This window comes from Triturus cristatus, chromosome 7 (genome assembly GCF_964204655.1).
Source record: "Triturus cristatus chromosome 7, aTriCri1.1, whole genome shotgun sequence".
Taxonomy (NCBI): Eukaryota; Metazoa; Chordata; class Amphibia; order Caudata; family Salamandridae; genus Triturus; species Triturus cristatus.
In genome coordinates, this window is record NC_140590.1 from 1099712074 (window position 1) to 1099733889 (window position 21816).

Consider the following 21816-nt stretch of genomic DNA (forward strand, 5'->3'; position numbering starts at 1 on the left):
CACTGACCTGCCAAATTGCACACTGTACACTTGCTGTAGTTGCTTACCAGGATGGACAGTTTACACTTATTCATTCCACTGGCTTTATATATTAGGTGCCGCTCATTTTGTAATCACTCTACCTGCCAAGGAAGGATCACGGAACGCTGCCCACGGAGGGCGCATTGCCATTTGTTCTGATTACGAAGGGTCGTGCCGCTGGTGGGAGCTTCTCCGCATTCGGCAGACAGCCTGCACGCTCCCAGCATGCACTAGACTCCAGGGCTACCTGTTGGCTTCACCGGGGGACTGCGAGGACCAGCAGCACCTACATCCAACAGCTGGTGCCTCGTCCCCCGGAGGCCACGCCCCCCTCAGACGCCTACTTACTTTTCGCGACACCTGCTTCGCGGGTGCCGCTCATTTTGTAATCACTCTACCTGCCAAGGAAGGATCACGGAACGCTGCCCACGGAGGGCGCATTGCCATTTGTTCTGATTACGAAGGGTCGTGCCGCTGGTGGGAGCTTCTCCGCATTCGGCGGACAGCCTGCACGCTCCCAGCGTGCACTAGACTCCAGGGCTACCTGTTGGCTTCACCGGGGGACTGCGAGGACCAGCAGCACCTACATCCAACAGCTGGTGCCTCTTCCCCCGGAGGTTACGCCCCCTAATTGTCTTATTATAAACTGACCAGCCCCAAACGCAACGCGGGACGCGCGCGGGGAGAAGCGCGGGCGAAGCCCGGGCCAAGGGCGGGCCCGTTTAAGCCCGTTCAAGACTGGGCAGGACTGGACTGGGCCACCCCATTTGCAGTTCGTGTTTTAATATCCTGCCATTGTCATTTCATATTAACTTTTTACTATTGGCTTGAGAATATTCATTGTTCCTCACTATCGTAATAATTTTCTCGGTACAATGTCCCCGAGAACCACTAGGAACACAGTTAAAAAGCAGGCTCAATCCGCTGGCGAGGTCATTGGCCCAATTGACCAATTTATAACTAAAGCCAATGATGCTATTGAGCAGGGCATTATCTTACTGGATCGGAGGATCTCACAGGACCTGATGATTGCCAGACGCTCTTCGATGGGCCTACTGGCCACTGCAAAAACCCCCTTACGTCCTGCTGATCTACCTCCTCCAGTGACAGTGCATGCAGAAACGCACAATGTTCCCTGCACAGTGGACCTTTCTGCATCTTTGGACTTGTCTGATTCCCATCCATTCCTGGAAAAATCTCCTGCTATTTTTGTTACTCAACTAGATAACACCCCCTCTTCCTCAATGGCTAGGGGTATACGAGAAGGAGCTATCCCTAAAAAACCAAAGAGGAAGACAACCACTAAACTCCCCCATTCCACCATTCCTCCTGTCACAACCATCCCTGCAACTCTTCTTGCCTCTAATTTTCCCCCGCAAAACCGTAACCTTTCATCCCTCCATCATTCTCCTTCACTGTCAAATGTTCAAATAGTGGATTCTATTCCTGCTGATCTGAACATCAGCTGCACCAGCTCAAGTAGCAATTACAGCGGAGGAGATATGGTGAATGGTAATCTTACAATCAATGCATGTACCAACGACAGCCTATTGCTCACCAGAATTGGCGATTTATTTAAATTTCACTTGGAACCCATAGAAAAGGCCTTACATATGGTTCAGTCTCAACTTACCCAACTGTCCCTTGCACTATCCCAAAGTACAGGAAACAAGAAGGATCCTAATTTGGCGAAAGGCAGGCCCATTACTTCAAACACTCCAAACGCCAAAGCGCTAAAACCTGGAACCTTCGCGCAGAACCCCAATTCTAACAAACAAAAAGTCCCTGAGAAGCCTACTCAAAATTATTCCCTAGTATCTACAAACAAGCCGCAACCACCTCCTAAATCCTCTAATCCTTTACCACCCCGCCCCGTAACCAATCCTAAACCAACAGCACTTTCCCTACCAAACCCTCCTTCTTCCCTTCTCACCTCTACAGCCCCCACTCCCGCTCCTGTCCAATCCAATAATGCTACTGGATTCAACACCATTCCTAATAATCGTAAGAGAAGGATTCCCCCTATCCATCTCCCACCTGAGGCCTCTCCATATGTAGTAATAATGACTGGGGTTCCGGAACTCCCCCCAAACCAAGATGAACCGGTTTGGTCCCTAAAAAATAAAGTAATCTTCTGGTTGTCCAACAATAGACCGCTTCCAATCTTTATGGACAACAGAGTTACTACAGTGCGTAGAGTGCCTTGGTTAGGCAACCTACCAAAAAACACACAGGGCAACTGTATTATAGTAAATTTTGAAGATCCAAATACAGTCGAGCATATTTGCTCCTGGGGTGATCAAATCTCTACTGAAGGGATAGCTACCCATAATTTGTCGTATTTCTATCCCCCTAATACACGACGTAACGCAGGTCCTCCGTGGTCCTGGACGAGGGTAGGAAACTGGGGCGGAATCAGAGACCGAAACCAGTGGTCGGGGTATGGCTTTAGCAACCCACCACCAGGCCACTTTAGCAATTGGAGAGGTCCACTACTATCCAATCGATATGATTGCCTGGATATGGTGGACTGACTACCATCTCCACCCATGACAGACAGCAGTTACAACTGCGTCTTTCCTAACCCAAAAGACCCCTGTAAGAGCATTCGGGCGGTTGACTCCTTCTCGTCATCTTTGTATGGTACCCAGTTTGAGTCTTCCCCTCCCCAGTACACCCTGACCCAACAGCAGTCATCTTCTCCTCACCAGGTCGCGTGTTACACCATGTCAGCTACCCCCGCAGACCCGTTCCCCAATCTACAATCTACTACTCCCCAACCCAGTGAGCCTAAACCCAACCCTCCTCTTTCTGCTATAACCACTCAGTCTCCGTTCCAACTCCCACATTCCTCTGCTGAACCTCAGCCTCCAAATTCTACCTTTTCATCAACCCAGGACCTTCCAATTTTATTCTGGAACGTAGCTGGCTTAAGATCGAAAATCCATCTTCAGTCTTGGGTGGAAGTAACTAACAAATTTAAGTTAATCTGCCTAGAAGAAACTTGGGCAATTGACCCTATTCATATTCAGGGTTTTAAAACATTTCACCTCCCTTCCTTACCGTCCACTCATGGTAGATCCAAGGGCGGCTTAGCCATCTATGTTTCCAACTTAATTCCCTTTACGATCACGGAAGTTCCGTTAGTCTCGTCAATTTTTCAAATCCTTAAAATAGTTCCAGACAATAACTCCTGTTATTATCTCATCAATATGTATAATAACTCTTCACCCAGCGACTGTGTAAAATCTCTGTCGGAAATTACCCTGTATTTACAAGACCAAAAGCTATGAGTCAAGAGTTAAATTGTCATATTGTGTGGGGTGGGGATTTCAATGTATATTTGTGTAACAATCATAGCAAAGGTATTTGTGGGCTTTTAGACGAGCATGATGTCCCCCTGGCCCACTTCACCCACAGTACAGTGGGTCACGCACTAAATACCTGTATTTTCGCACTAGAACTTGAATTCGCGAACATTTTAGTATGTCCTGCTGTAGAGTTCAAGACGACTTTTCATGGTAGAGGTGCTACTACAACCATCGATTTTATTTTATGCTCTCAATCTCTAAACAACCTATTGAAGCAATTTACAACTGGCACAGACCCCTCAAGCGACCACTACTCAAATAGCATAACCATAGCATTAAATACTCCATCCTCAGCACGCCCAAAAACAAGCCTCTTAGCACAGCACTCTCTGGAGATGAATAAAATTAACGGTTATACTGTTAAGTGGACGATGACCAACCCCACAGAGATCACTAGTAAGATTATCCAAAAAACCCTTCCTTTAATCCGCCACTGTCTGGAGACGTCATCTTCCCCCCAGCTGATTCTCTCCAGCTTTATCAAGATATTAGAAGTCATCAGACAAGAGCTTACCCGTCCCCATAGGACTCACGACAATGATAAGGACTCAAGAGGGTGGTTTGATTCCCGTTGCCGTAAAGCGCAGCGTGCACTGAAAAATGCTCTTCACAATCAGACTAGGGACCAGCCCCAAATCGCCTCCTTAAGGAAAAACTATAAGATGGCACAGCAATCCCGTAAACGGGAAATAAAAAATAATCTCTGGGCCCAACTACACCAGAGCACTCTAACCAAGGACTCCACCATGTTTTGGAGAACAGTTAAGGCCCCTTTCCTAGCTGATGAAACTGCGATACAGCATCTAGATGTGGCAGTACCCGCCGATAAATGGGTAGCACACTACTCGCAGATCTTCGGGGACAACCCCTTGACAACCGAGGCTCCCAGACCAGATGCGGAAGCTTCCACTAGCAATAACATCTTGACCTCCACTTCGATCTAGAGGAGATAATCACAGCACTGACTGCCTCAAAGACCGGTAAGGCGCCCGGTCCAGACGGGGTCCCCCTAGACATATTTGTGAGCAACATAGATCTTTGGTCTCCAATTGTCACACAGGTCATGTCTGCAGTTACCCAGATCGGCCTTATTGACTCTTGGTCTACTTCTGTGCTCCTGCCCATTTTTAAAAAGGGAGATCGGGACAACCCAGCCTGTTACAGGCCCATCTCCCTTTTGGATTCCCTAGGCAAGGTTGCTGGCAGACTAATTCTGGAGCGATTAAGGGACTGGGCCACAGAGAATAAGATCTTAACTGACTTACAGTTTGGGTTCCAGGAGGGCCTGGGCACTGTGGAACAGGCCTTAAATCTGACTTTACTCATAGGCAAATACGCTGGGGCCAAAGGCGGTAAACTTCATCTAGTCTATGTGGACTTGAGTTCCGCATTTGATTGCGTAATTCATTCCAAGCTATGGGCGATCCTGAAAAATCTGGGCATAGATCTTGCACTGCTGAATTTTCTCCGAGAGCTATACTCGGATGCAAAAGCTTGTGTGAGATACGGTATCAAAGGGGAGCTTACTGAATCCTTTAACATCGAAAAAGGCGTAAGGCAGGGATGCGTCCTTGCTCCATTCCTATTTAACATCTATACTAATGGACTGGAGCAAGCGATGTTAGCTGATAGCAAAGATCTCCCCCGCATAAGCTCCCGCCCAATCCCTGCATTACTGTATGCAGACGATTCAGTTATCCTAGCAAGGACACCTAATCAACTTCAGATCCAACTAGAAAAATACTGCGAATTTATGTCTTCTCTTGGTCTCAAAGTCAATAAGTCCAAGACTTTCGTTATGAATATCGGGAAGAGAGCCCAAAAATGTAAATCTCTCTTTATTGAGAAGACCAGATTAGAAACTGCCATTACCTACCCCTATCTAGGTATCCTCATTGATAACCACCTGTCCTGGAAACCTGCCATATCCAGCAAAAAAATGCAGTTTCAACGCACAACATCCGCACTGACTTCGTTCTCTAGGAAACTGGGTAAGCCCGCTCCTACTGTGCTTTTGAAGATCTACCAAGCTAAATGCATGAGTGTGGCTACATACGGCGCCGGAGTCTGGGGCTATGTGTCCGCAGACGAGCTACAAATTATAGAAAATTACTTTCTGAAATACATATTAGCCCTCCCCCATAGTGCTCCTACTTTCGGCACCCATGTGGAACTCGGTTGGGAGTATCTGACTGACATCATTAGTTACCAGCCGATTCTACTATGGCACCGTATATGGACTCAGGAGCAATGCCATCTAACTAGGTCACTAATATCTGACTGTCTCACTTTGTCCCACTGGAAAAAGATTCCTTGGCTCTTATATGTTTCAAAATTTTTGACAGATTTGAATCACCCTGCTTATTTCACTGACCCTGAATCTCTATTGGATATATCCAGAAAATCTTTGAAAAAGCTATGTGCTGACCACCTAAGCGATCTTCGTTTGTGTTCTGAACTTGTCAAAAAGTCAAATGTTCATTTAACGATGGTCCAATCTTCTTATGGCATTCAACCTTATTTGTCATTTTTTCTGTCAAATTATGAGAGGTATGTTTTAACCAGATTTCGGTTTGATGTATTTTATCGCCTTGTCTCACTGCCTGTGCCCTTTGACTGGTCACGGGAACTAACAAACTGTCCCTGTGACGGTCTTACTCGCCAGTCAACCCTGCACGTAACCTTTTTCTGCGGTTTCTATAAATCTCCGCGGAAACGATGGCTGGTTCCATTGCTCCGACACTTAGGACTGAGAAGATGCAGACCGGCCCTTTTGGCACTTCAATACCTAGACACCCCATACGTTGCCAAAACCGTAGCCTGCTTTCTCAAAGCCTGCTTGAAAACTCATTCTCAACTATTGGCAACTGTTTCCTAAGATTTTACTGACTATTGTGCTATTATTCTTGTATATAGAGTGTTAGTGTTTACTTTTAAAATGTCTGCCTTCCTTAACAGTCAATGAGCAAACCGAATTTTTACTGACTACTGTGTTATTATTCTTGTATTTAGAGTGTTAGTGTTTACATGTAAAATGCCTGCCTTTCTTAGCAGTCAATGAGCAAACTGAATTTTTATAATGTTGTAATGTTTTAAATGTACTTTTTATGATTGTAAATTCAATCGAAATAAAGTTAAAAGTAAGTAAGTAATATTAGTCCTCTCAGTAACAATCATGCTCTGTATGAGCCACCTCCCCATCACTCCCAGGAGCAGCTATTCAAAATAGTTGCTGCTGTTCATCGGGCACTAGACACCCAATCCTGCTAGTCTCGATCAGCTATAACTGTGAAGTTTCAAATATCGATTGAATCATAGAAGGTCAAGGTTATAGATCAAGGAAGCCAGTAGGATGACATAGCAAAAATTGTAATATTACACCCAAAATGGCAGCCAAAATATGGTATTGCACCTAGATGGCACAGCTCTCTCTTTGCCTCCCTGTCACCAGCCAATAGGAGTATCTTTTGGATATTTTAAATGCATCACTCAACCATGTTTCTTTTTTTTCTTTTTCAGCAATTGATAAAGGCAATGGTGACGAATCGCGTTTTGCTGAAACAAATTGAGAAACGTGCCTGTGTATTCCTGTACAGTTTCACTACCCTAGGGAGATTTGTTTTGTGTGTGTGTGTGTGTGTATATATATATATCCACACATATATATATGCACATACATATATGCACACACACACACGCGTATATATATATATATATATATATATATATAGATAGATATTACCTACTGGCAGACGCCAGTAGGTAGTTATAGTTAGGACCTATTTTCCATAGGAAATCCGCAACATTCTATTTGGAAAAACATTGGCGCCGATTGATGAATCTTCGCGAAATTTTCCAAACTTTTGGCCAGCTCCGGTCCGCTCCGGTTCAGAAAATTTCACTGTGATTCGTCAAGCGGGGGCCGAGAAAAAAGGGGGGTCCCAAAACGCATTTTCCCCATGCATTTTCCCATAGGACCTGTTGACGCAGCTACAGCCGAACTGCTCAACGGAAATACACCAAATTTGGCAAAGAGGTAGTCCTCAGTTCAGACTTGTGCCTTTTGCTTAAATGGTGTAAGTCCGTTCAGTAGTTCCTGAGAAAATTAGAGTTAAAAAGATAGATATATCTGGGCGGAGCCTAACCACACATCTCATCGTGAGATCTGATTGGCTGTCAGTACTTCATCCAAGAAGTGTTGGCAGCCATCTTGGGACCAATATACATGATAGCGCCTCATTAAAAAGCATTGCACTTAATAGAAGGTTTTAAGACTTTAGTTACATTATAATTCATTTGTTGATGGTACCATACTCATTTTAGGAATTGTGGTGTGTTCTAAGGTGATTTTACATGTGAAAAAGCCTTCTGCTTTGATATCATGAATCATGTTTGAGAGAAAACTATTTTCTCATGCTTTTCCCACAGAGGTTTGGAAGGTGATCTATAAACTAAACTGAGAGCATATTTTCTGAAAATTCACATTATCTTTCTCAGTCATGTGAGAATGAAGTCTGAAATTCTCAGTAAAACATGTACATCCAACAAGTGCAGAGACTGCCAGTTGATTCCTTTGTGTTCTACTGTGGCTTCCCAGAGTGTTCTAAAGAACAACAAGAGCGCTAACAGTCCTGCTTATGACAAATGTATTGCACACCTGAAGCCATCTTGATTGGAATAAAGTGGTAACTCTTTAAACATTTAATTTAAAAAGGAACAAAATGAGGGGGTTCATTTTGCAATAGAAAGTATGATTAGTGCTGCAGAAATACAAATTAGGGCACATTTTGAGTGACTTCTCAAATCCTCTTGTATTTCATTAAAAAATTCTGACATGCAGACTGAAACATGCACTTTCAATTCCAGCAGCAGACTTCCCTGGTGAGCAGTAGCTTTACTACAGTGATCTAATGAGCAGCTAGAGTGCTAACATTCTGAATTTATGGCAACTGTGTGACACATCTGAATGCCTTCTTGATGGAATCAAAGTAAAAAACTGAAAGCATTTCCTACTGAGGAGACTGCAGTAAATGAGGAAATTAGGTAACTTCATAACAAATAAATCTCCCAAGATGGACACCAGAGACAAAAGAGCCCAAATGCAGCACAAATACCACCCAGATGTAGCCCACATGTAGCCCAATGACAGAAGTGTGCAGTTTTATATAGTGCAGACTTGTCAGGTATTGGAGTGCTTTACATGAGCATTGGTTACATCACACAAGATCAAATTCATTTGGGTTGTAGACATGGGGAGATTAAGTGATTTGACCAGAATCACAGAATGTTGAGCTGAAGCAGAAACTCCAACCTGGTTCCCCAGTTGCAAAGTCTGCAGCTCTGGAAGTAACACCACATCCTCTCCCCTAAGTGCAACATTTAATCAAGTGGTCAACTGGATAAAAAACATAAAGATTACAAATAATTTAAAAGTTCTTTGTCACTATTTGAAAACTCAGAAAACATGTCCTCATTTTAGTTTCTTAGAGCACTAACCATAATTTTGATGCAAATAAGACACTCTCATATATGTTATTTCTAAAGGAAATGCTCTAGGTATTACAGTTTTGATTACATCAAGATGACGTCAGGCGTTCCACACTTTTGTAATAAATATAGAATGTTAGCAATCTAGTTGTTCATTGGGATACTGTTGAGAGGAGAGGCCAGGGGCACGGACTCTGAAAATTGAAGGCAGGTAGGAGAGTGCAGAGGCAACAGTTTGACCACACTGGGCAGGCAGAAAGGGCAGTGGCAGCACAACAGACTATGGAGGGCAGTGGAAAGGGGGGCAGGGACAACAAACCAACTATACAGGACTGGCAAGAGAGGCTGTGGCAATATAATAGACCATTGTGGGCAGAAGGAAGAGGCAGTGGTAGAACAACCATACATGCCAACAGACCCGTTTCAGCCAGGAAACTTCCAATGTTTTTAAGCTCAAATGTGCTTTATTTGATCTGTCTCCTGTCTACAATCTCCTCTTTTTCAATGTAACTCAAAGGGGAAAATCAATACCCCAGTTTTTATCAAAATCTCCCTCTTACCAAGTTAAAAATGTTTGCAAGTATGGTACATTGGCTAATGGTAGGCAGGAGGAATTGGGGTAGGGACATGGACTCGGATAACAGAGGACAGGAGGGACATGGAGAGGTGCAGCAGCACAATACACCACACAGGGCATGCGGGACGGGAGTGCAGCACAACAATCCATAGAAAGCAATAGGGAGGGGACAGGACCATGCACATGGACAACAGAGAACAGAGGGGAAAGAGGCAATGGTTGCTAACTGACCATAATGGACAGACAGGAGAGAAAGCTGCAGCATAACAGACCATAAAGGGCAGGAGGGACGAATCAGGGGCATTACAATGGACAGACAAGCCATAAGGGAGGGAATAGGGATCTGCATATGGAAACAGAGGGCTGGGGGCAAGGGGGCAGGGCAGGAGCAGCAAGATGACCATGGAGGTCAGGCAGGATGGGCACTAGAAACAAGACACACCATGGAGAGCAACAGTGAGACTATGATGGCATACACACAGACCATGGAGGGAAGGTAGGAGGGGGTCAGGGGCAGCTAGCTGACTATACAGGGAAGGTTGGAGGGGCCATGGCAGCACAGAAGACCATGCATGGCAAGCGGGAGGGTTAGTGGCAGCACAATGGCTATGATAGGCAAGAAGGAGGGTGCAGGAGCATGCACAAAGGACCATGGAGGATGGAATGGGAGGGTCAGGACCTGGGCACAGACAAGAGAGTTCAGGGGAAGGAGCCTCACAACAGACCACGCGGGGCAGGCAGGAGGAGCAGTTGCAGCACAACAGACCAGGGAGGGCAGAAGGGCGTGGCAGTAAAATAGACCATGGAGGACAGGAGGAAGGGGATAGGGGCATGGCATATGGACAGGCAGGGTGGAGGTGGCAGGGACAGGTTACAGTCATCTGACAATGCTAGGCAGGTGGGAGGGGAGTGGCAGCTCAACAGAACACTCAGAGTAGATAGGAGTGGCAGGTCCAAGGAACATGGTGGTCAAAAAGGATGGAGCAGGGGCATGCACAAAGACATCGGAGAGCAGGGGGAAGGAGAATAGGGGCAGCAAGCTAAGCACAGAGGCTAAGCAGGAGGTCAATGATGGGCCATAGAATTGGGCAATGGAGGGCAGGAGGAGTGGACTGGTACATCATGCTAAATGGAGTGCAGTGGCAGCACATCAGACCATGCATGGCAGGAGGGAGGAGGCTAGTCCATGGATTCAGACAACAGAGGATAGGGAGGAGGTGGATGGGGCAGCAAGCTAACTGTTCAGAGAAGGTGGGTATTATGAACTTTATTGTTTTTAAAATGTGTGTCTGTGCGAACTACTTAAAATATGAACAAGTATGCAGCATAATCTCACTTTTATTCAGGAAGAAGAGGACGTTTGTGACTGTGACTCCGGGCTCACTTGGCAGAAACACCCCCTGACCCTCCACCCCCCATCGCAAAATGTAATGACCGTGAAAAGGGTAGGTGGACGCAGATTTGAAAATTGAAAATGAAAACTAGATATAGTATATGGTATAAACTATGCACCAAAAAGTGTGATATAAGGTGAACCAGGGCGTGAAATATAATATGCAATACATTGTGCGCAATGATAGATTCATTGGAGAGCGCGAGATAGCACAGGCACTAGCGCGTGCTATTGGATATGCGCCTTGGAGTGTAATATGCACAGGGCAGTGTTGTGTAACCTAACTAGTCTCTGAAGTTGTAATCTAAAATATGTGCTGGGGAGTGTAACGTTGCATATGCACTGTGACAAAGATATGGGGCCCGATTCACAGAACTAACTTAAGACAAAATCCTAAACTTACTACCATTTTGGTATTCACAGAAGGCACTTACTCATTTTGGTATTCACAGAAGGCACTTACTCATTTCGGTATTCACAGAAGTTAGGAGTCCTAACTTTAGGACTCCTAAATGCCTTCTGTGAATACCGAAAGTCTTAAATTTAGGATTTTTCGCAGTATAGTTTTAGTATAATTAGGACTCCTAATTTTAGGACTCCTAAATGCCTTCTGTGAATACCGAAAGTCTTAAAATTAGGATTTTTCTCAATTTAGTAGTCCTAAATTTAGGACTCCTAAGTTTAGGACTCCTAAATGCCTTCTGTGAATACCGAAAGTCTTAAAATTAGGATTTTTCTCAGTTTAGTAGTAGTATAGTTAGGACTCCTAACTTTAGGACTCCTAAATGCCTTCTGTGAATACCGAAAGTCTTAAAATTAGGATTTTTCTCAATTTAGTAGTCCTAAGTTTAGGACTCCTAAGTTTAGGATTCCTAAATGCCTTCTGTGAATACCGAAAGTCTTAAAATTAGGATTTTTCTCAGTTTAGTAGTAGTATAGTTAGGACTCCTAACTTTAGGACTCCTAAATGCCTTCTGTGAATACCGAAAGTCTTAAAATTAGGATTTTTCTCAATTTAGTAGTATCAGAACGGCCACAGGGCGCGTTTACACAGTGGTGAAGGGAGGGGACGGGGCCTGAGGTGACGTGTGCACACACGCCCTGTGGCGCGTTTTAAGTTGGGGAAATACTTCCCTTTCAATCCTGAGGGACCCTGGGGGCCAACTAGCCCACCAGGTGCTTCCAGTAAGTGCCACTACTCTGCGTTGCAGAGAGGTGGTGCAGGCCGTGTCCCTTTTTACACCTCTCTGCAATGGCGCTTACTGGACGTACCTAGTGGGCTATTTTGCTCCTAGGGACCCTCTGGATTCAAGGGGACTTAATCTCCCAACTTAAAACGGCCACAGGGCGTGTTTACACAGTGGGGAAGGGAGGGGACGGGGCCTTAGGTGACGTGTGCACACACGCCCTATGGCACATTTTAAGTTGGGGAATGAATTCCCCTTCAATCCTGAGGACCCTGGGGGCTAACGGCCACAGGGCGTGTTTACACAGTGGTGAAGGGAGGGGACAGGGCCTGATTTAACGTGTGCAAACACGCCCTGTGGCGCATTATAAGAGGTAGTTTTAATCCCCTGCCCTATTATATACTAGGGGCTTACAGATGAGGTCATGCTAATCACAGGGGGACCCCAACGCATAGTATTCCCTAGTGTTTGTAGGTGTTTTCACTGTTTTCTGAGTGTCTTTTAACATAGCACTGGCTCTAGGACTGGTTAGTCAGACTCATTTACCACCAGTATCTGTCTGAAAAAGTTGAGGGTACAGGATGATTTTGCAACAAGGCTTCTGCACGTTATCCTTCTTCCTGCACTTTTCTTCGTCTTTGAGGACTTCTCTTGCTTCTTTCTGCATTATTTTTTTTTTCTTTCTGTGCGTTTTTTCTTGTTTCTTCACATGTCCTATCTCTGTAGGCATAGTTAGAAATTAGCATTTAAAAAACCTTTGAAATTCACTGAAAAAAACATAGGTTTCAGGCACGTTATTGTTAGGAATTAGCATTTAAAAAACCTTAGAAATTCACTGAAAAACCATAGATTTCAGGGGTGTTATAGTTAGCTGGACTTTTCACACGTACAAAACCATTGAAATTCCCACGTTATAGTTAGCTCAGCTAACTATAACTCACGCGCCCACAATGCACTAATGATGACGTCACATATTACATCACTCATGACATGTCAGTGACATAACTGATGACATCTCAAATGACATCACTGATGACATCACTGATGACATCATCCTTGTGATAGAGTGGCAGACCTCCTCTCCCCCTAATATAACCTTTGATACACACATTCAAAAATAGAAACTAAAATTTTCAAAACAATGGACATATCAATACCAGTTACAACAACCTATTCAGTAATTCTAAGATCCACATACACATCCACTCATTCACCAACAGTCCTATACAGTCACTCATACATGTACTCCCTCATCATATGTACTCATACACCTATACATCCTGTTACACAACGCCACTCATCCATAGAGTTACTCACACACATAGTCACTCATGCTAATAAAGAATCAAACATTCATTTACTTGCATATACAGTTACACACATACCACCACACTTACTTCAACAGAAAATTACACATACTTAGTCTTTTAAACAACCACTTATAGAAACACATACTTATTCATACAGGAACTCTTCCAATCTCTCATTCTCACATATACTCACTTATATAGACCAATAGTCACACATACTAATTTAAAACATATGTAGTTACTCATAAAGAAACTATTGAGACAGTCATTCACTCACTAACACACCCATGCACACACTTATCAACCCATACAGTCCTGCACACATGCTGTCTTCAACACATACAGTGAGTCAGTCATTCATGCACCTATGCACTATATAATACCCCCACCGAACCATACAGACACTCAGACACTCATACTGATACTCAAAAAACCAACTAATTACCTATATAGACACTCATGTAGCTACTCACGAACCCATGCAGCCACTTATACACAAAGTGAGAGACTGATACAGATATTTACATATTTAAACATTACTCACTAAGCCATGTATTCACTAAGATACACTTAATCAGTCAGTTATACAATACATTTTTCAAAAACAAATCATCCATTTAGACACTTATATACCATTTATTCTTCCATCGATGTTGAGATATACATATATAACAACATATGTAATATTCAGAAAAACACATATTCACTGGATGATATCATCAGTGATGTCATCAGTGATGTCATTTGAGATGTCATCAGTGATGTCATGAGTGATGGCACTGACCATGTCATGAGCGATGTAATATGTGAAGTCATCAGTAGTGCATTGTGGGCGCGCGAGTTATAGTTAGCTGAACTAACTATAACGGGGGAATTTCAATGGTTTTGTATGAGTGAAAAGTCCAGCTAACTATAACGCCCCTGAAACCTATGTTTTTTTCAGTGAATTTCTAAGGTTTTTTAAATTCTAATTCCTAACTATAACGTGCCTGAAACCTATGTTTTTTTTCACTGAATATATACATACATACATACATATCTAAACCCTCCCCGGGGGAAGAATTACATTTTATCTGCCAGGAGAGGAGACAAACCTTACGGCCACGAGCTCAACAAATGAACAACGCAGATGATTTTCCAACTACAAGCGCAGGCAGAGGCGAAAAGCAGACAAGAGGCACGCGCAGACCATACAGAAGAGGTGGCAGAAGAAATTGGTAATACCTACACCACAACTAAATGATAACAACAATACTATAATCAATCTGTCAAATATCAGTTTGACGAATCAAGAAATGAACATGTTAAATCTAGGACTTTCATATGCTCATAAAGTGAACTTTGACTATGCTACAACAAGATTGGACATCTACAAAGGTGTCAGAAAATTGAAATTAAAAAAATATTACTATCTTATGAAAACCAAAAAAGATAATGATGACAAAAAAAAGGTAACTGAAGTAAATCAAATGTCTAATGATGGAAGCAGCAGTTCATGCATGTCACAAAGTGATCAAACACTCCTTCGGACAATGGAAGAGCTATGGAACGAAAATGTTAGCAGTTCGGCAAATAACACTGATTTTGAAACAAGACAAACTGACAATATGAGAGAAATTATATCTACTCCATTTAGAACAAAATCTACCTTCAACCCAATCATGATGAGAGACTCGATTGACTTATTCCATGAATCAACAACAGCAGATATAAAAAAACTAAACAAAAGTGTGGCAGGCAAAATAACCACCTCCAATAACAAAGACTTGCAATACAGAAACCTAATCAAAAAATTGAAAGAAAATGATGATGTTGTAATACACAGTAGCGATAAAGGTGGTAACATTGTGCTATGGCCTAGAAACATGTATGACAAAGAAGCATACAGTCAACTATATATGAAATATAATATGCAATACATTGTGCGCAATGATAGATTCATTGGAGAGCGCGAGATAGCACAGGCACTAGCGCGTGCTATTGGATATGCGCCTTGGAGTGTAATATGCACAGGGCAGTGTTGTGTAACCTAACTAGTCTCTGAAGTTGTAATCTAAAATATGTGCTGGGGAGTGTAACGTTGCATATGCACTGTGACAAAGATATGGGGCCCGATTCACAGAACTAACTTAAGACAAAATCCTAAACTTACTACCATTTTGGTATTCACAGAAGGCACTTACTCATTTTGGTATTCACAGAAGGCACTTACTCATTTCGGTATTCACAGAAGTTAGGAGTCCTAACTTTAGGACTCCTAAATGCCTTCTGTGAATACCGAAAGTCTTAACTTTAGGATTTTTCACAGTATAGTTTTAGTATAATTAGGACTCCTAATTTTCGGACTCCTAAATGCCTTCTGTGAATACCGAACGTCTTAAAATTAGGATTTTTCTCAATTTAGTAGTCCTAAGTTTAGGACTCCTAAGTTTAGGACTCCTAAATGCCTTCTGTGAATACCGAAAGTCTTAAAATTAGGATTTTTCTCAGTTTAGTAGTAGTATAGTTAGGACACCTAACTTTAGGACTCCTAAATGCCTTCTGTGAATACCGAAAGTCTTAAAATTAGGATTTTTCTCAATTTAGTAGTCCTAAATTTAGGACTCCTAAGTTTAGGACTCCTAAATGCCTTCTGTGAATACCGAAAGTCTTAAAATTAGGATTTTTCTCAGTTTAGTAGTAGTATAGTTAGGACTCCTAACTTTAGGACTCCTAAATGCCTTCTGTGAATACCGAAAGTCTTAAAATTAGGATTTTTCTCAATTTAGTAGTATCAGATGGCCACAGGGCGCGTTTACACAGTGGTGAAGGGAGGGGACGGGGCCTGAGGTGACGTGTGCAAACACGCCCTGTTGCGCGTTTTAAGTTGGGGAAATACTTCCCTTTCAATCCTGAGGGACCCTGGGGGCCAACTAGCCCACCAGGTGCTTCCAGTAAGTGCCACTACTCTGCGTTGCAGAGAGGTGGTGCAGGCCGTGTCCCTTTTTACACCTCTCTGCAATGGCGCTTACTGGACGTACCTAGTGGGCTATTTTGCTCCTAGGGACCCTCTGGATTCAAGGGGACTTAATCTCCCAACTTAAAACGGCCACAGGGCGTGTTTACACAGTGGGGAAGGGAGGGGACGGGGCCTTAGGTGACGTGTGCACACACGCCCTATGGCACATTTTAAGTTGCTCATAAAGTGAACTTTGACTATGCTACAACAAGATTGGACATCTACAAAAAAAATTGAAATTAAAAAAATATTACTATCTTATGAAAACCAAAAAAGATAATGATGACAAAAAAAAGGTAACTGAAGTAAATCAAATGTCTAATGATGGAAGCAGCAGTTCATGCATGTCACAAATTGATCAAACACTCCTTCGGACAATGGAAGAGCTATGGAACGAAAATGTTAGCAGTTCGGCAAATAACACTGATTTTGAAACAAGACAAACTGACACTATGAGAGAAATTATATCTACTCCATTTAGAACAAAATCTACCTTCAACCCAATAATGATGAGAGACTCGATTGACTTATTCCATGAATCAACAACAGCAGATATAAAAAAAAACTAAACAAAAGTGTGGCAGGCAAAATAACCACCTCCAATAACAAAGACTTGCAATACAGAAACCTAATCAAAAAATTGAAAGAAAATGATGATGTTGTAATACACAGTAGCGATAAAGGTGGTAACATTGTGCTATGGCCTAGAAACATGTATGACAAAGAAGCATACAGTCAACTGAATGACAGATCACGTTATGAACGTAGCAATCAAGCAAAACTGTCTATGTCATACAAGGAATACTATGTGAAACTTCCTGGGTGGAAACAGGAGAGTCTAATCACAAGAGAATAATATAAATACCTTAGGAATGAACATCCAACTACCCCTTTAATTTACTTCATCCCAAAGATACATACAAACCGAGATAATCCCCCTGGCAGCACTATCATCTCAGCCATGGATGGATTATTAGAACATACTACTAGATATATTGACTTTTTCCTTCAAGACTTTGTCAAAGACCTACCCAGCTATGTTCGGGATACAAGCGATTTTTTAAGACAAATTTCTGAATTTGAGTGGCAAGACGATTATCTGATGATGGCATTGGATGTAACCTCGTTATACACGAGTATTGAACACATGGATGGTATAGCAGCAATAAAACACTATCTGTCTAGGAGATCTATCTCATTGAAATGTCATAGCAATATGTTAATTGACATGATAATATTCTGTTTACACAACAACATATTCATGTTCAATAGCCAACTATATTGACAGACGAGAGGAGTCGCCATGGGAGCCAGTTTCTCTCCTAGTTACGCATGCTTACATATGGGTAAGTGGGAGGAACTGGCTCTCATGGACGTACATAAACATAATATGGTGACTAATGTAAAAATGTGGCGACGTTACATTGATGACCTTTTTATAATATGGCAGGGAACAGAAAGTGAAGCCCATGAATTTGTGCAAAATCTTAACATCAATGATATCAATCTCAAATTTACGGCCACTATAAGCTCTAGTTCTGTGGAATTTTTAGACACCCAGGTATTTGTTGACAATCACAAAATTCAAACCAGATTATTTAGGAAGAAAACTGCAGGCAATTCAACGCTTCACGCAAGCAGTATGCATACAAAACATCTGGTCAACAGTATACCGTATGGTGAAATGTTACGACTGCGAAGAATATGTAGTAATAACAATGACTTGGTGGCAGCTCTGAAAGAGAGCAAAGGTAGATTCCTACAGAGAGGGTACCAGGAAAGAACAATAGACAGAGCCATTGAAAGGTCATGCGAGAAAAGTAGAAATTACATTTTAAAAGTAAAAGAAAAAGGAACAGAGGAGGATACAAAAACACAAGGAGCTGCAGATTTTTGTATGATTTTAAAGTATAATAATCAGCACAAAGAGATTAAGAAAATTATTCACAAAAATTGGGCGATGGTACTATGTGACCCTGTTATAGGCCCTCTAGTGCCTCGAAGTGTCCCCATCACCTATAGTAGAGCACCATCAACCAGGGACAAAGTCGTCAAGACAAATCCTGAAATCATTGACAGAAGCAGCTGGCTACAAATGAGAAGGGGATTTTTTAGATGTAAAACGTGCAAGGCGTGCACACATGGTATTAATAAAAACACTTATAACACCCCTTTCAGCGATAGGGAATACAAAATAGACAAATTACTAACATGTAAAACGGAGTTTGCTGTGTATGTGTTGCAGTTCACTTGTGCCTGCAATACGTAGGCAGCACTGTGTTGCAGGTGCATCAACGCATTCTTCAGCACTTACGTGCCATAACAAATCAAGATAACACATATCCTGTGGCACATCACTTTAAAGAGAAACACTACTCCGACAACACAGCCCTCAAATACTTTGTTGTAGACTCAGTACCACCTAGCAGACGAGGAGGAGACAGTATCACTAAACTGAGAAGATCTACATACATGTCTAAGTTGAAAACTATCACTGTATTATTAGTAAAATTTGCAAGTTAAGAAACACAATGGCAAGAATTAGAAACTGCATAAAAACACTAATTAATGCTTTAAATTGATTCCTTTAAAATGGGGTATACATATTAATATGTATATATTTTAAGTATTTATTTATATATTTATGTATTTATATATTTATCTATATTGTATTGTATTGATATTGTATTTATATATGCCGTAACTTATTGGAATCTGCACATTGCACTTTAAAGCTGCTAAATAGGTTAACCATGTTGAGGTATTCCGGTATCCATAGATATCTTCCTTAAATCATGTAAGAGACTTTCAAAATAGAAAATTATTGAATATGTCTGTAAGATCATAGAGAACTTAGATGCTATTCTTTATGGTTTTAGGTTGCTGATATGCCCAACTCTCATTGCACTTAAGCACATTGCACTTTTTGTACATACAATGCACGGTTTTGCACAGCATAATTTTGCACAACATACTTTGTTGACACGTAGGGGTCCGGACTGTCTGATTATATATTGTGTGCAAACAGGGATTTAACCCTATAAAATGTGACAATGCAATCAGTATGGGATATAAATATCATTTACTATCTGTAACAGCAAGTATAAAATAAATATATATAACTTTGATTGCCAATGAGGCATCCATTGTGTGTATAATTTTAAGTAGAATTTTAAACACTGGGTTTACAAATATGCCGATTACGATAACACAATGATGTCTGTCTTTTATGTCTGTCTTTTATATCTATGACCATGTGATGTTCCCAAAGTGTTGTGCATGACTTTAAATAAGACACGTAATGTGATCAAGGCTCTACGGAGCTGAAACGCGTTATGGCGACGGTGGAATAAACACTTTCTAGCACCAGTCTGGGTCCGTGTCCGTCATTTGGTAAAGAAACGATACCTACAGCGGAATCCACGTTATATATATATATAAATATATATATATATATATATATATGAAGAAGTATAATGAATGGAGTCAGATTCCGACAGCCTCAAGGATTTTTGTTCTATGAACACTTAGCGATATGGATCAGAATCTGCTTAAACAATGACAGACTGATACCACAGATTATTCAATGAAATCAATAAACACACTCATTATTCATGCCGATTGTTGGCAACAACTGAGAAGATCTAGGATTTAGAAAACTCCTTGGAAAAATATCAAGAAAAAGAAGAGGGGAAAAAAAGCCTTTGAGCAACTAGAAAAAAAAATTAGAAAAGCATGAAAAAGAAGCACAACTTCAAAAATGTAAAACATTCAACACAACACAGACTACACTACTGGAAGAATTTCACTTTTTCCAGATGATTTGATGCAATTTATAGCAGACAAACAATGGATCAAATGCAGGATAATAGTAGACCCCCGTCAAGCTTAGAAAGCTCTGAAGTCAGTTCAGGGGATGAAGGACCAGTTACAATGCAGTTAAAATTGTGTTTGCCCAGAGAAATGCGCCTCTTCCGAATGATAATTTGAGGGGAGGCAAGAGAGCTCCAACTACTGGAAATCAAAAAGAACAAGGGGGAGCAGCAAAAGTCAAAGACAAAAGTGTCAGAGGTACAAAGAAGTGTACAGCACAAACATATGCATTTCAGAGGATGATTTGGTAATCAACTTATCAACAAAAAGTTTGAACAATAAGTATAGAAATTTGCTAAACAAAAGGTATCACATTTTGGTCCTGTACAGAAATTAATTTCGCCTCAGCAAGAGTGGCTTGATACAAATTTTGTAGAAAATGAAAATTTAAAAAATACTTTGCTATGAAAACATACATGAGAAGGTCTAGTGCTCCTCAAATATGTATAACTTTGATAACAGAAGATATTGCCCCCATGAAAGTTCTATCTAGCATAGAAATGGAGTCATGCACATCACAGAGAGTTGACCATTTGGAAGAAATATCGGATCAGGAGTATTATTAAATAATGGGAACACAAACCCATAAATTGATCATCAGTAGTTGTATCCCAAAATCAAAGTTATGCTCACAACTTCCACAAGGCAATGCATTAGATCTATTTCAGAAATTGATGGCAGAGGAATTAAAAGATATATCTCTAAAAGAGAGAAAGAACTGTTGCCAACAATGGAGAAATATGGCTGTGGAAGACTGATGGGGATTAAAAGATCTGCAAAAAGACAAGTACATTGTCATAAAAGCCTCTGATAAGGGAAGAAACATAGTGGATCACATTAAATACTATGAGGAAGTAAAAAGACAGCCTACTGATCCTAACTACTATGAAAGATTGGAAGAGAATCTGATTAATAAAATCATGATGGAATTTTATAAACAACTGCAAGATTGGCATAAAATAGGGCTGCTCAAAGATGAGGAATTCCAATATTTGAAGAAGAACCAGCCCACCACACCAACGATATATATATTATTAAAGGTATAATATCCCCCAGGGTGACAGATTGTGAGTTCCTATGATGCTTTATTTGACAATGCATTCAGGTTTGTCGATATCTTTTTGTTCCATATGTAGCAAACCACACATCTTATATCAGGGACTTAATGGGCTTTTTAAATCACATTAATGGCATTATTTGGAAGACAGAATATATAATGCCCATAACTGCATTGTAAACCAACCAACTGCACTACAGAGAACGTTTAGGACTCATAAGAGATTCTTCTGAGGAGAAGGAGTTTGAAACTTAGGTACAAGAGATGCTTGTAAGATTTAAGGCACAAGGCTATCCTGTATCTGTTTTTGTAGATGCATTGAAGAGTGAAAGAGCATGAAACAGAGAGGATTTGTTGGTGCCTAAGACTATCGAAAAGATAAACAAGAAAAAATAACAAGACACATAATGGATTTAAAACCTCTCAAACAATAATGTCCAAAAGCTACAATTTGAATATAAAATGAACAATTAGACCATTAATTATTTGGACATTTAAGCGTACATTAAAAATGAAAAAATGTGAACAAAACTGCATATTAA

General features: G+C 41.4%; 1 protein-coding gene across 1 annotated transcript in view; it reads right to left on the bottom strand.

The window, feature by feature from the left end:
- The window catches only part of LOC146811155 (uncharacterized), a 183757-nt gene that overhangs the window by 32231 nt on the left and 129710 nt on the right, over positions 1 to 21816 (bottom strand). The gene's annotated exons all lie outside the window — the stretch shown is intronic.